The sequence below is a fragment of the Pan troglodytes genome, chromosome 3 (assembly GCF_028858775.2).
Source record: "Pan troglodytes isolate AG18354 chromosome 3, NHGRI_mPanTro3-v2.0_pri, whole genome shotgun sequence".
NCBI lineage: Eukaryota > Metazoa > Chordata > Mammalia > Primates > Hominidae > Pan > Pan troglodytes.
In genome coordinates this window covers 135,035,296-135,051,277 of record NC_072401.2, presented here as the reverse complement: position 1 = coordinate 135,051,277, position 15,982 = coordinate 135,035,296, and positions in this window count along the sequence as shown.

Below are 15,982 nucleotides of genomic sequence, written 5' to 3'. Positions count from 1 at the left end.
TGACTACCTTTGCATTAAAACCACCATGTCTTGATTGCTATAGCATTATAGTAAGTTTTGATAACTGGAACAATTTCCTCAACCTTGTTATTCTTCAAGAGTGTCTTGGTTAATTTTTCTCATTTGAGTGTCCACGTAATTTTTTTTTTTTTTTTTTTTTAAGACGGAGTCTCGCTCTGTCACCCAGGCTGGAGTGCAGTGGCGCGATCTCGGCTCACTGCAAGCTCCGCCTCCTGGGTTCACACCATTCTCCTGCCTCAGCCTCCCGAGTAGCATGTCCATATAAATTTTTAAATCAGCTGCATCAAATTAAAATTATAGATCAATTTAGAGAGATTTGGCATCTTAGCAGTATTAAATTTTTTAGTTCATGAAAATGTATTTTTTAAAAAAATAACTTATTAATAGAGTCATAAGATCTATTTTTGTGGCTCCCTGTATATTTTGTATTTTGATACTGCTCATATTACATATAAAATACAACATTTGATTACTGTCTTGTATGCAATGCCTGCTAAATTGGCTTGGTAAATAAATGATTTATTTGGAAATTGTTTTCTATTTTTTGTATATAATTATATATCTGCAAATAACAATAGTTTCTTTCTTTACAATTCTAACACAACCTTAAATCTTTTTTTATTGTATTGTCTAGGAACTCCAGTACAGGTCAAGAAAATAAGCTGTGATAGGAGATCTTTTATTGTTGATATTGAGTGTGACTCTTGTAACTTTTTATCATTAAGTGTAATATTTTCTATAGTTCATATGTAGTTACCCTTATCAGATTTTATACAGTCTTCATTATTTTTGGTTTGTTCAAGCTAGTTATCAAAAATTTTTGTTTAAAATTTCATTAAAATATTTGCTCCTTTTTAATTAATCAAATATTTTGTATCTGTATTACATTCATATGTTTAATTACATTGATTTAATTTAAATGTTAAATCAACTTCATATTCCTGGAGTAACTTGAATTAGTTGTAATATATTTTTCTCTTTATTATTCTTTCTATATACAGTTGTATTTGTTCTGCTAATATTCTGTTAAAGGATTTTTTAAATATGTGTATGAATAAGATAAATTTGCATTTTGCTTAACAGCTTAGTATCAAGGCTGTTCTAGCTTGATAAAATAAATGAAAAAATGTTTCCTCCTTTTTAATTATCTGGCAAGGTTTGTGAAAATTGGTATGATTTCTTTAAGTTAAATGGTGAATAAACCTCATCGTGAAGTATTTGTTTGTTTTTGTTTGATTTCACTGAGAAATTTTTTAAAGATTCTGTTTTTGAAAATAGTGTTTTATTTCTGGATCAATTTCAGTAAGTCGTATTTTCAAGGAGATTATTCATTTCATCTGAAATTTTAAATTCATTGACCTCATTACTTATGATATCTTTTTTGATAGTTGAAAATAACATTTTATTGATAAATGCAACACAAATAGAAAAATATGAAGACAAATGTAGTTTACATATTACCATTAAGCAAATACTCTTATGACCATCACAATTTATAACATTTTTTAATACCTTGGGTCATAGGGTGGGGATAATAATATCAACTTTTCAAAATATCTACAAAGGAGTACACGGGTTAATCTGAAAAAAACATTGCAGAAAGGTACAATGATGGGGTGAGCATGACTGATGTCTGTTTACATGGTGCAAATTGTGAAGACCTCATTAGCTAGTGTGAAATGTGGTTTTTGACAGTGCTTGAAAGAAAATTCAGGTAAATAAATTGAGACAATTTAGAAAACAATGAAGGTCCAGGATGTTTTTGGAGGCACTGTTTGATTTTGAATTACAGAAGATATTTAATGTTTTCAATCTTTTATGGAACAACGAAGATAGCTCTCATAAAGATAGTTTTTTCTATCGTTTACTTGTTGTGATTCCTTTTTTGTAACATACTCTCAGGTTGGAAAAGCAATGGAAAATGAATAAAATTAATATATTATTCATAGGTGCCAGTACTTTTATTCTACATAGGCTTCCTTAATTGGAATGTTTTTAAACAAAGAACTTATTTTGGCTAATTAAATTCACACTACATGAATTATATGCATCATTACTAAACAATGACATAAACTCAACTAAACAGATGTTTACCTGAAGCAGGCATATTTTGGCCGCTTATCCCTCTGGCTTGGAAGAACCATCTGGTCAAATGTTTTTTACAGTATTTTATAGTAGTTATGATGTTAAGTCTGTGAGAACAGACAGGCACAGATGCAGATCTTGTTTTTGTCATTTACTACAAGTGGAACCTCAGACATATCATATGCTTCAGTTTCTCCCTATGTAAAATTCAGATAATATTATTTCAAGGGTTTGTGGTGATATGAATAACATCTATCATTTATTGATCTCTTACTATGTGTGCAAAGCTCTGCTAAGTTATTTACATACACTAGCCCTCACGAAGTATGTTATGATTTAGGCTTTTGCCCTAGAAAGAAATGAATAGATTAGACTTACGATATACGACTGTTTTTAATTTGGGTCCTCTATGTCTCTTTGGTCTACTTAGTGGGCAGAAAAAAATTATAAACAAGAGATGTTTTAGTCTTCTGTAGGTGGTGAGCAAATGCAAAGAATGTAAATGGGGCAAATTACTTTTAACTCATCTGAGAAAGGAAAAGGAGCTGAAATCAGAGGTGCTAATAAATAAATGTAAAGGTGTAGAAACTCCTAAGGAAAGGGTTTTCCATACCAAAACGTTATCCTTATCTTAATTTTTAAAATTCCACAGTTTACATGGTATTTTATTTTATTTAGCATATCTTATCAAGCACATTTGCCATTCTACCCGTCAAATTGATGCCTAATCTATCATTTACAAGGACAGACATAAGAGGAAATAAACTGAATTCAATCTTTGCAAAGTTTAAATAAGGTACATAATATATATAGTGTGCTTAATTTCACTTCATACAAGGTTATAGATTACCAATCTTACACATAAGTTATTAAAGAAAAGTAGGAAATTGTCATAAAATGTAGATTTTATAATGTTTACTTGTATTTTTTTTTTACCAGAAAGCAGGTGTTTTGCTTTTAGCAAACTTTTGTTTCTTCACATTACCAACAATCAATAAGTCACAGGCATTAACAAGGAATGCTTTATTGTTCAGAAGCAAATAATACCCTTAATGAGTTATTATGGATTTAAACATTGTGAATGTGCCACATTTAGTGAATATTTAGGACTATGCACATGCAACATCCGTAAGATCACAAGTGAGCCTGCAACCAGTTACTGAACTGCACTGGAGCATTTTCAAAGCCTCATTTGCTTTCCTGTCCTCTTCAAAAATGATACAAAAGCTCCTGTAAGCCAAGAGTCAAGGACAGAGTACCTAGGAAAGTACTTCTTTAAAGCCTTAAGAAAATAAAACAGAGCTTTTCAAAGCCAAGTATTCATAATATTTAAATTACAGAGGACAAATGAGCGTGATGGTAAAAAAAAAAAAAAAAAAATCAAATATTAGCTAATTCAGAAGAAGCACTTGGTAATGTTTAATTTTATCCCTGTGATCCCATAACGGAGTGATAGTTAAAGAAACTGTCTCATCCTTCTGTGTTCCAGGAAGCTACTTATTGCAAAGAAACAGCTTTCCCCCTGTGACTTAGATAAGGATTCAAGAATGCTCCCTTGTTTACTTACGAAAAGACCAGGCACAGACCCTTTAAATACCTAATAAGTGATTAACTCAGCTGTTTTTTTCCCGACTAATCAATGGGAACAGAATGCTACTTAATCAAACTTTAATTAAGTTTCTCTGCTTCCCACAGGCCCCTGAACTTTGACCACAAGCTTGAGACTGTAAACAAACCCCTCCTTAACAGACCCTCCAAGAATTAGCTAGCCTCCTTCTCTGATATACTACTCTATCACTGACGCCTTCAACCTGTGATCCTTTTCATCTCTTTCCCACAACATGTTTTTTCTGGATTTTTTTATTCTCTTTATAAAAGAAAAGCACTTTTGTACCTAACTTTTGATACACTTGCTTATATCATGGGTAATTGGTATATTCTTCCTGTTGTGATATTGTGTTACAATAATCTATTCACCTAAGGTCTCTTCTTATCTAAATCCTGATTTGCTCTTTATTTGACATACTTCAGAGTAAATATGACCTATAAAACTTAAGTTTTTCCTGATTTTAAAATAAATGAATAGATAAGTAAATGATAAATTAAAAAACTAATCTATCAATCAATCCAATGGGAAATTTTGTCATCTTCACTGTAACATTTATTGTTCAAACCAAAATTAAAAGCAAGAATGATCTAGTCATGAATTACTCTACTCACTGCTACTCCTCATCACTTTGGCCTCGTATCTTCTCTCACACACCTTTAATCAGCATTAACATTCTTGACAGTAAGGTGCAAGACATTCATAAAAATGGAAGAATTAACTATTTTAAATGTTTATTTCATTTTGATTCTATTGTGGGCATTTTTAATTCTCATTTCTGCAGGCAAATAACTTTTTACACAAGTAAACATTTAGAAATCTGGATAAGTATTTAATAAATATAATAGTTATTGATAAGAATTAACTATTTTCCTCCAATATAATACCCTTTCTTAGCAGTCATACTAATTATAATATCTTTGAATAGAATTTGGTTGCTTATAGAAGAATTTCCAAATTTCCCTTTTCAACTTCCAAAGACAAATTAGAGGAGTTGAATTATTGCCTGCTATTTATCAAGGAGGAAAATTTTAGTGAAGCTAAAAAAAGTTCCGATTTCACATAAAGTGTGGAATTCTTCTGATTAGTAATATGCTTTCTGTATTAGAAAGTAAAAGCATTGTTTACAATAGAACCTAGTAGTTAGATGTTTGTGAAATGGATTTTTGTTTTCTTGTTTTATAGAGACAGGGTCTAACTATGTTGCCCAGGTCCGTCTAGAGCTCTTGGGCTCAAGTGGACCTTTTGCATCAGCCTCTTGAGAAGCTGGGATTATAGGCATGTGCCAACACACCCATCATGAAATGGATTTTTTTCCTAGTTGCTAGAAGAATTAAGCTATCACTCTACTAGATTGAACCAACTATCCTTAATCTAAATGTTTGCTGCTATTTCTGCCCTGGCTTATTGCTTTTTGTGAGTCCTTAAAATTTCTCTCTCTCTCTTTTTAAGTAGGTGAGAATAGAATAAGAAAAACACAAAATGGTATTTACTTATAATTACTGCTAAGAATCTTTAGCGTCTTGAGAACAAAATTTTTCAAAGTTTTATTAAGGCAGTCTTCACTTAATAGGAATTATTCCTCTTTCAACTTTTAATCATTCATGGATCATAAGTCAAAAAGACAAGTACATCTTTTTAAAAGACTCATTTAAAATGTTTCTGTGACAATTGGTGAGACATTGATGCGAAGACAAGAGGAAAATTCTTTGCAGTTACAACATTTTATCTGGAATTTTGGTTCAACCACTTATTTGCAAAGTAGCAATTAATGAACCATTTAACCTTTCCCTTAAAATCAGTTCTCACATCTGTTAAATGGGGTTGATAATCACTACCTCAGAGAGTTTTTGTAAATATAAAATGAAAGCAGAAGCAAAGTACTTTATCAAATGCTACGTGCCATACAAATGTTACTCGTTATTGTACTATAAGGAGCTTAAGGGAATGAGGAGTTCCCCCAGTGATTTAATATTTAATAATTTAATATTTCAATGAAAATATCTTTTAACCATATTTTGTGTTCATAAAGGAATTTGTATATTGTGAAAACAGGAAACTTATTAATCAAATATCAATAAGAATGTATCCCACTAGCAATTTTTCACTTTTTCCAGTGAGGACAATAAGTGTGTGTGTGTGTGTGTGTATGTGTCTGTGTCTGTGTGTGTGTAGGAGTGGGCCAACATAAAACACTTCTCAAAGCCCGCACTCGTTTATTAACTCTCATGTTGCACTCTGCCACTTTGGTTCTGGTACTTGGACTTCTACATTTTCAGTGGAATTCCAGCAGGATTATTTAAATAATGGTTAAACCACCAAGGTTCTGATGAGATTTCTTTCTTGAGCAATTTGGCTCCTATTACAGGTTATTGTGTTTTATACTGAGCATCTGAAAATCTGCAGTTGAGCTTTGCACTCTACTTTACACCTATTGCACGTACTATATGGTTTTAACTGACTTAGTTTAGAAGACTCCCAGGAGTTGCTAGGAAACCTTTCTGTGTTCTTTCACTTTTCATACAGCATCAGTGTTTCAATGCTAAGGCTATACCTGTGGGTACAGGAGAATGTAGGCAGAATCAAACAATGACAGCAAGGCTATGGCATAGATAATCACCCTCTCAAAGTTTCTTGTTTTTCATGTAGATAATAGGAGATTATACAAGTACGTAAAAGAATATTACATGTTTTCTTTAATAAAAAATATTTAGCAAAGAGGTTTCAAGAATATATGTATTCTTGAATATACATATTATTGAATATATATACATATATATAGTTTTTCTGTTCTTATTCTTTAGATTCTGGTTTTCTCTTAGATCTCTTCAGTACTGCAAGGCAAATTATTTCCAAGGCAAAGATGACTGAGAATTTATAAAGTTTTAAACAAATATTTTTGTCAAAAATACCTGTCATTCCTATACCTTGCATATAAACTCTATTTTTATTTTTTTGGTACAAAATTATCTTCTGTTATTTTGTAAGTTCTTGTTTCTTAAAAAATTAGATAATTTCAAAATAACAGGAAAAACAGTTCTAATTCATCAAAACCAATTAAAATAGCAGGTCAATCTGATGTTGTTACCTTTTAGCATTCTTGATTATGTAAACTTTTGGCACCTCATATAAGCAAATATAGCACGCAGGAAAAATTATGAAATAAAATTCATATAGAGAAATAGTAATAAAAGAGGTGACTGTTGCTGTATCATTTATATTTTTCATTAAAATGAACGAGAAATTATTTTGTACATTTCACTTTCAGAAAAGTAATACTCTTCAATCTTCTGCAAGATATGAATGTGTACGTATTCTAGATAGAAAAACTAGTTCAATCATGACTATTTTTTAGAATAACGTTTCATAATGACACATTTTTCTTAAACTACTGTACTGGTTCTTTTCAATAGTTTCAAATGTCATTTTTAAAGGTTAACTGCAAAGAGCCTGTTGAATCTATTCCAGTTTCAAGTCTTTTATTATTTTTCCATGGATGTTTCAAAGTCTTTGTAATACTGCTGAAGCTGTTCATCTGTGATTACACTGCTCAGAACTGTGTATGTGTCAACTAATTATCCCAAACAATAGTTAATATGGCAATTGTGAAAGACACTGTAGGACATGATTCTGGGTTTAAAGAAAATATTTATCTGCTTTTAAATATGCTGGTACAGATACTATAACTGTCTTCTTATTTAGGAAAACATTTCCCCGAAAAGGTAGATGTGATTTTTTAATGGTTTGGCCAATATTCTGAGTTTTTTATGTCTAAGACCTATATTTCAATCATTTTATTGTGTGTTGAACAACAAAACACTTAGCTAATTAGGGAATAGTTTAAAAATTGGGTTAAGTGGGAAGCAAAAATTCTATTTTTATTCACCCAAAGATGAAAAATAAAAAAGCTTAATAGTTTCCCTTCCTTCCTTCCTTCCTTCCTTCCTTCCTTCCTTCCTTCCTTCCTTCCTCTCTTTCTTTTGCTCTCTCTTTCTTTTTTTCTTTAGTGAGAGTAACTAAAATCTCTCTTGGCGAATTACCAGTATACAATACAGTGTTATTAATTCTAGTCCTCATGTTGCCAATCAGGCCTCTAAATTTATTTAGCCTACGTAACTGCATCTTTAAACCCTTTGACCTATGTCTTTCCATTCCCCTTCCCCTCCCTGCAACCACCATTTTACTGTGTTTCTATATGTTCAATTTTACTATTTTTTTTCAGATTCCACATGTAAATAAAATCATGCAGTATTTTTCTAAATGTGTCTGGCATCTCACCTTTAGCATAATGCCCTTTAGTTTCATTCATTTTGTTGTGAATGCCATGGTCTCCTTTTTTTAAGGTTCAATAGTATTCTAGTGCATGTGTCTGTGTATGTGTGTGTGTATATATATATAACCGTATTTTATCCATTCATCTGTTAATGAACGGCTCTGTAGTTTTCCTATCTGGACTATCATTAAAAATGCTGCAATGAATGTGGGAGTGCAGACATCTTTGCAAGGTGGTGATTTCATTTCCTTTAAGTATATATCCAGAAGGAAGATTGCTGGATCATCTGGTAGTTCTACTTTTAATTTATTTGGGAACGCCCAGACTCTTTTCCACAGTGACTGCACAAATCTAAATTCCCACGATCAGTATACAAGGGGTTCTTTTTCTTCATACTCTCACCGAAAATGATTACTTCTTTTTTTTTAATAAAAGCCATCCTAGAAGGTGTGAGATGATATCTCATATGGTTTTAATTTGTATTTATCTGATAATTGATATTGAACACACCTCTTTATATACCTGTTGGGCATTTTTATGTCATTTTTGAGAAATGTCTGTTCAGGTTCTTTGCCCATTTTATAACCTAGTCATATGAGATTTTGTTTTTTAGTTTTTGTTTTTGCCACTGAGTTGTGTAAGTTTTTTATATATTTTGGATGTTATCCCCTTCTCAGTCTTATGGCTCACTGACATTTTCTCTCAATCTGTAGGCTGCCTTTCCATTTTGTTGATTGTTTCCTTTGCTGTGCAGAAGCTTTAGTTTGATATAGTCTCACTTGTTTATTTTTGCTTTTTTTGCCTGTGCTTTTAGTGTTCTACCCAAGAAATCATTGCCAAATCAGTGTCAGTGAATTTTCCCTTGTATTTTCTTCCAGGAGTTTTATATTTTCAGGTCTTACATTTAGGTCTGTAATCCATTTTGAGTATATTTTTTGGTATGATGTAGAAAAAAATTCAATTTTATCCTTTTGCATGTGGATATCGAGTTTTTCTAGTGTCATTTATTGAATAGAGTATCCTTTCCCAAAATAGTGTCTTCTTGGTGACTTTGTTGAAAATTAGTTGACTTTGTATGATTGGGATTATTTCTAGGCTCTCTATTCTATTCCATTGATCTATATGTCTGTTTTGTACCAGTGTCATACTGTTTTGACAACTGTAGCTTTGTAATAGACTTTTAGGTACGGTAATATGATTCTGATTCTTCTAGCTTTGTTTGTTTTTCTTAAGATTTCTTTGGCTATTCAGCATTTTTGGGGTTCAATGTAAATTTTAATATATTTTTTCTACTTTTGTGAAAAATGTCATTGGAATTTTGACAGACGTGCATTGAATCTGTAGATCACATTGGGTAGCACAGACAATCTAACAATATTGATTTTTTCAATCAGGAACACTAGATATCATTTTATTTGTTTAAGATGGTTCCAATTTCTTTCATCAGTATTATATAATTTTCAGTTCACAGATCTTTCATATCTCTGGTTATACTCATTCCTAAGTATTTTTCTGCTCTTGTAAATGAGATTTTCGGTGTTTTTTTCAGATATTTTGCTGTTAATATATAGGAAAGCTACTGATTTTCATATTTGATTTTGTATCCTGCACTTTTAACAAATGAGTTTATTAGTTCTACCAGTGTTTTGGTGGAGTTTTTTAGGGTATGCTATATATAAAATCATATCATGTGTCAACAAGTGATTTAAATTTTTTCTTTCCTATTGGATGACTTTTATTTCTTTTTCTTGCCTAATTCCTCCAGTTAGGATATCCAGTACTATGTTGAATAGAAGAGGCAAGAGTGGGCATTTTTATCTTGTTCCTAACCTTAGATTAAAATTTTTCACTTTTTTGCCATTGAATACTATGTTAGCTGTAGACTTGTCACATACGGCCTTTGAGGTATCTTTGAGGCCAAGGAAAGGTGTCCCATGAGCAGTTAAGTGCACAGCAGTAGAGCTTGGAAAAGGTCTAGGCTTAAGTCCTGAATTTATGCTGCATCTTTTTGTAAGATGATCATTACAGCATGGAAGAGATCATCTTAGAAAAAGTAAGAAAAGAAAATAGCGCCGAGAATCAACCATAGGAAAACTGCAACATATAATGTCTGCTTAGAACAGGATAATCATTCAAAGAAAAGAGGAGATTTCCAGAAAAACAGAAGGAAAACTGGGAGGCTGTTAAGATTAAGAAGCCAAACGAAGATAGTGTTTTGAGAAGAACCTCAACAGTATCTAATTATATGATAAAGTCAAACATAAGGAACTAAAGGTGTTCATTAAATTTAATGCTATGAAGATAGTTGGCAACACAATTGAGCCTTTCCTCTTCTTGAGTAGCAGGGGTGGAAGGCAGGATTACATTTGGTGCTGGAGTGAATAAGAAGAGAAGAAACAGAGATATAAAACATTTGTTTGAAGAATTGGGCTACTGATTCAAATATTGTAGTTTATGTGAATTTTTAAGGGTAAAAATATAGATTAATCAATATACAGAATCTAATTTTTAAAATTTCCACATGCATTATCTTTAATTAGTGCGCTTTATAAATCAGAAAATAAATAAATACATTGCATACTTTCTTGAAAATAAATTAGTGAATTAAAGTTCAATTAGCCATATACAAGATGATTTCCTTTCTCTCCATAATATTTGTTCACAATCTTTATCCGTCTTATATAAACAACATTAAATCATTGCTTAAGATATCAACATCAGTAATACCTGATTTTACTCCTAGCATTTTATTACCATGGCTCATAGATTCTATGATAATTACATTAAGTTTAATGAAAAGATAATAAGAATAAATAGCATTCATAATTTGGAAAAGTGGCATTCAGTAATTTATGTATCTTACCTTAAAGCTTGCAAAGGTATTATTAAATAAAAATGCTTCTGCCAAAACAAAGTGGCTAATAACTTTCTCAAAATAATTGGAAGTTTAGATAAAGACGACATGGAAAAATGAGCCTTTAATCCCATGATAATACTGGGAGTCCTGTGAACGGCAATCATAATGAATGGATATGAGAAATCTCTTATTAAATAATACATCCTAAAAAACTAAATAAAATTTTTTGTCATATGGTTGTACCACTGAAGTAATAACAGCACGGATGCAGGTAATTTTATCAGGCATTCTAGTATTATTCACAGTAAACATTTTTACTTCCCTTGAATTTCATAATTTTACATGAAATCTATTACTTTGTAAAAATTCCTCACTTCTCTGTTCTTTGCAACTGTCTGATGCCATGCCTCTCCCTCTTATCAAAGCAGATTGCGTGGGATACAAGTTATCAAGCAATGAAATCTACTCATCAAGATACTTCTCAATTTTCTAGACATTTCTTAATATAGGAAATATATTTGCTCTATTACTTCAATGCTGTTAGAGAAAATTATATGTCTTTACTCTGTATATGGAAAACAAATTAGAAAGTTCACACAGGTCCATTGTACTTGTTTTTCTCATCATGGAGGTCAATAAGAGAAGTGAAGTATAAGGCCTATGCCTATTTGGGGATCAGGGCATAAGGGTCACATATATCCCAAACTTGGTTTTTCTTCTAAGTGACTATTTCTTGAAGCACTTCATGAGAAGACAGTTGGTAACATGATGATTTTACCATTTATTTGTAGGTGTTATCTAATTTATTATTTAAATTAACATGATAATTGTGCCACTTATCAGGTGTGATACTTAATTATTATTCAATACCCTGAGAGTTATTTAATATCCTGAAGCCTCAGGATATTAAGTACCCTCACCAGGATAGGGATAGTATTATATTAGTACTAACCTAACACTATTAATATTTCATAGGAGATTAAATGAATTATAACATGTAATTAGATAAATGTCTGTAATTGAAAGTTTGTAGTACATCTTAAGGTTTAATATTTTTCTTATTATTTCTTTTTTGTTGCTAAAAAATTATTCAGGCCTCATTGTTCAGCACAGAAAGAGGATTCCGGCAAACCAGTTGTGAAGTAATTGCTCTATTCCAATCAAAGAAAGGATCTTAATTATCACTACTATGAAAATGACAGGATCATGCACAAGTATTACTATTAGTTATAAGAATGAGTATAATCATCATCATCGTTGCTATAACTTGTATTTTAAATAGTAAAATATTAATATTTATAAACAACCAAGCCAGAATTCTAATTCTAGAGATTTTTATACCAAAGTTACATATTATTACTTGTTCAAATATATTGCAATAGGAATGAGATAGGAAATTAAGAAAATGACTCAAAATATTTCTGATGGTACATTCAATCGGAGTTGGGGATCTATAATCTAAGAGAGGGTGAGGTAAACGATGCTGAGGATTCTGGCCTTGAAAAGACCAATTACTTTTTCCATCTCCCTTGTTTCATGGCTGAAGTCTTGTCCCTATTTCTTGTGGGCTTTTCTGTCCTGTACTTTTAATCCAGGCAATATGCCCTGTAAGAATTTCTTGACTAGCTTCCATTCCCTCTATTATTTAGTATAATTCTGTTCTAGTCCCTGACTGTTGGCTCCAAATTTGTTTGTGTTCCACACTGGAATTTAGAATGTATTTACTGTTCAACTTCATCTTGAACAGTGCTATTAGCTCTTTCCATTTAAATCTAACTCCAATAGTATAGCAAATTTTACTAATAACCTTCTTTCTATTTCTCTGAAAAATAGAACCAATCAGATCATACTTGAGATGAAGCCTCCCACCACAAATCTACTATGCTGTAACTTTCCCCATCAAACTTATACTTGATGAATGGTCCTCATTCAATACATGCCAGTCTCTTCCTCCTGCATTCTTTATCTCATCTCCTTTAATCTATTTGTGGATTTTTTCCTGCAAATATCTATCTCTTACCTGAGTCATCATCTTCCCTTCCCCACTAGATAATTCCAATAAGTATACAAAACTGACTACAGATCATGCATTAAAAATGTGTATTAAAATACACTGAAAGAGAAAATAGATGGCCCCTGCTTCTTAAAAATGCACAACAAAACATTCCTTTGATCCGTTAACTTTGCTCTTGTTTCTCTTTATAGAATATTCTCTAATCTGTGGTCTATTTTTACTTCACTACAGCTTTCCACCCTCTGTGGAAAACACATTAATGGCCTTCTGAAAACGTTCATGTCCTAATCCCTGGAATCTCTGGCTCTGTTACTTTACCTGACAAAGAGGAATTTCACAGAAGTGATTAAGGATATTAAGATAGGAATTTTTTCTTGATTATCTGAATAGACAATGTAATCAAAAAGGTCCTCAAAACATGGAAGATAGAGGAAGAAGGGTCAGAGAAGGAGATGTAACTATGGAAACAGACATCAAAGTGATGTAACTGTTGGCTCTGAAGATGAGTAAAGAGTTACAAGAAGAATGAGGGAAGCTTCTGGAAACTGGAAGAGACAAGCAAACAGATTTACTTTTAGAGCCTCCAGAAGGAATGCAGCCCTGTTAATACCTTGATTTTAGTCCAGTGGAATCCATTTTGGACTTCTGACCTTCAAGCCTGTTAGGTAATAAATTTGTATTGTTTGAAGCTTCTAAGTTTGTGGTAATTTGTTATAGCAGCAATAAGAAACTACTACAGTCTTTGTTCTATCTTGACCCTGACATCTTTCCTGTCAGTGTTTCCTGTCTATATCTGGGAAGAAGCCACCCATTTCAAGGTCATCAACATCGCTCTGGCTAACTTCTCAGCAGTCTTTGATGTCAGGGCTTGTTTCCAGATACATTTAGCAATTTTTGATTGTTGTCTCATGTTCCTTGAAATTTTATTTGTTCTGTATCACATCACTTAGGTCTCTTTTATAAATGTGAGTATGATTATGTGTTTATTTATTTTTAGAAAGGATGTGTTATTTCATCCAGGCATTTGTGTGGAGGCTGACAGTATAAGCAACTCCAAAAAAATTTAATGTACATTTTCAACTTGAGATTTCTTAGGTCACAAAAGTAAGAATTCAAACACTAGCCAAGTGAATGCTGGTGTGTAGTTGGGATTTCTCAAAGGAAGCTTTTAGTTCCCTTGTTTTTACTAAGAACAAAATGAAGACAGAAAATCCTCCTTTTGACAGACGTTTTTCCCCTAAGTTCAACCATTTGGGTCCTCACTATGTAGAAGTCTCAGATCCTTTCACACCAGAACCAGTCTACATCTTTGCCTTTTCTACATTGTACATAGATGGCTTTTCAAGACCAGCTTCCAGGCCAACGGAGAATGGAGAGTATTTTTAAGTAAATGCTAGCTCCAGTGTTAGCTTGTATTTGTGGAATACAGCTTTCTTGTCACTTCTAGCATTTGGTTGTTCTTGTAACATTACCAGCTGCTCTGTTTTGTCCTGAAAACAACTTTGTTTAAAATATTATATCTATCATTTATAAGAATCTGTACTGGGAGGATTTTATCTGTACATCAAGTGTGCCATCTCCAGGAAACAGAAGACCCCTACTGTTTTAAAGACAAATGCACTTGGCCATGGAAACACTACATGTTTTGAATTTCTCTGTATCCTATTTGTTGTTCCTTCTCAATTTCTTCCACTACTTTCTCTTTTTTCCTTAATTATTTGAAGTTGAAATTATTTAGAACTCCCTACTACTAGGGCATCTATCTTCTATGTATATACCCACTCTTTTTCTCTTATGTAGTTTATCAAGTCATTATTATATTGATGACTTTGAAGTCTTCAGCCCAGATATTGTCATATTGTCACATTGTCACAATATTCTTTTTTTTTTTTTTTTTTTTTTTTTTTTGAGACAGAGTCTCGCTCTGTCACCCAGCCTGGAGTGCAGTGATGCAATCTTGACTCACTGCAAACTCCACCTCCCGGGTTCAAGTGATTCTCCTGCCTCAGCCTCCCGAGTAGCTGGGATTACAGATGCCTGCCATCATGCTGGGATAATCTAATTTTTGTATTTTTAGTAGAGATGGGGTTTCACCGTGTTGGTCAGGCTGGTCTTGAACTCCTGATCTAAGGTGATCTACCCGCCTCAGCCTCCTAAAGTGCTGGGATTACAGGCGTGAGCTACTGTGCCTAGCCTGTCACTATATTCTTAATTATAATATGCAACTCCCTATTTAACAAATATACTTGGTTAACTGATAATTATCTCAATATTAATACATTCAAAACAAACATACAAAAAACATGATTCTTCTCCACAAACTATCTTACCCAACACCCAATGTTTACCTTCCCAGTAATATTGCCACCAACAACTCTGTCACTCAGGGGAACATACATCATTGACTCTCCTTTCTCCCTCATATTCTACATAAAATTCATTAGCAATTTCTCAGTCAGGCTACTTTTTACCATCTCACACTTTCCCCATCTCCCCAACTCAAAACATTGTTTTCTCTTACCTAGTTGAGTGTAACATCTCAATATGTTACACAATTGCCTGTGCCAACACAGCTTCCCAGAGCCTGACAGTACACCATTCTATAAAAATGTTAGCATAAATATTCCACGTACAGGTTTCTCTAAATTTCAAACATAAATATTATGTCACCCCTACTTGCCACAGTTTTTTTAGTAATTTTCACCATGCTTAGACTGAAACCTAAATATACACAAAGCTCAAAAGGATGATGCCTAAATAAACCTTTCTTTACTAAACTTCTGCCATTCACCCCTTCATTCACCCAGCTCTAGTCACACAAATGTTTTAGTTAGTCCTCAAATATGCCAAACCCTTCCCCCACTGAGTAATTTTTGTACTTCCTGTTCTCTTTTCTTGGAATATTTCTCTTCTGTTGTCAACCATGTTAATTTACTCACTTTCTCAAGAGTCCCCTATCCAGAAAATGGTCATCCTTGTTTAAAATTGTATTCCTCTCCCTGATTCCCTATTTAATAAACGGTGCTGGGAAAACTGGCTAGCCAGGTGTAGAAAACTGAAACTGGATCCTGTCCTTACACCTTACATAAAAATTAATTCAGGATGGATTAAAGACTTAAATGGTAG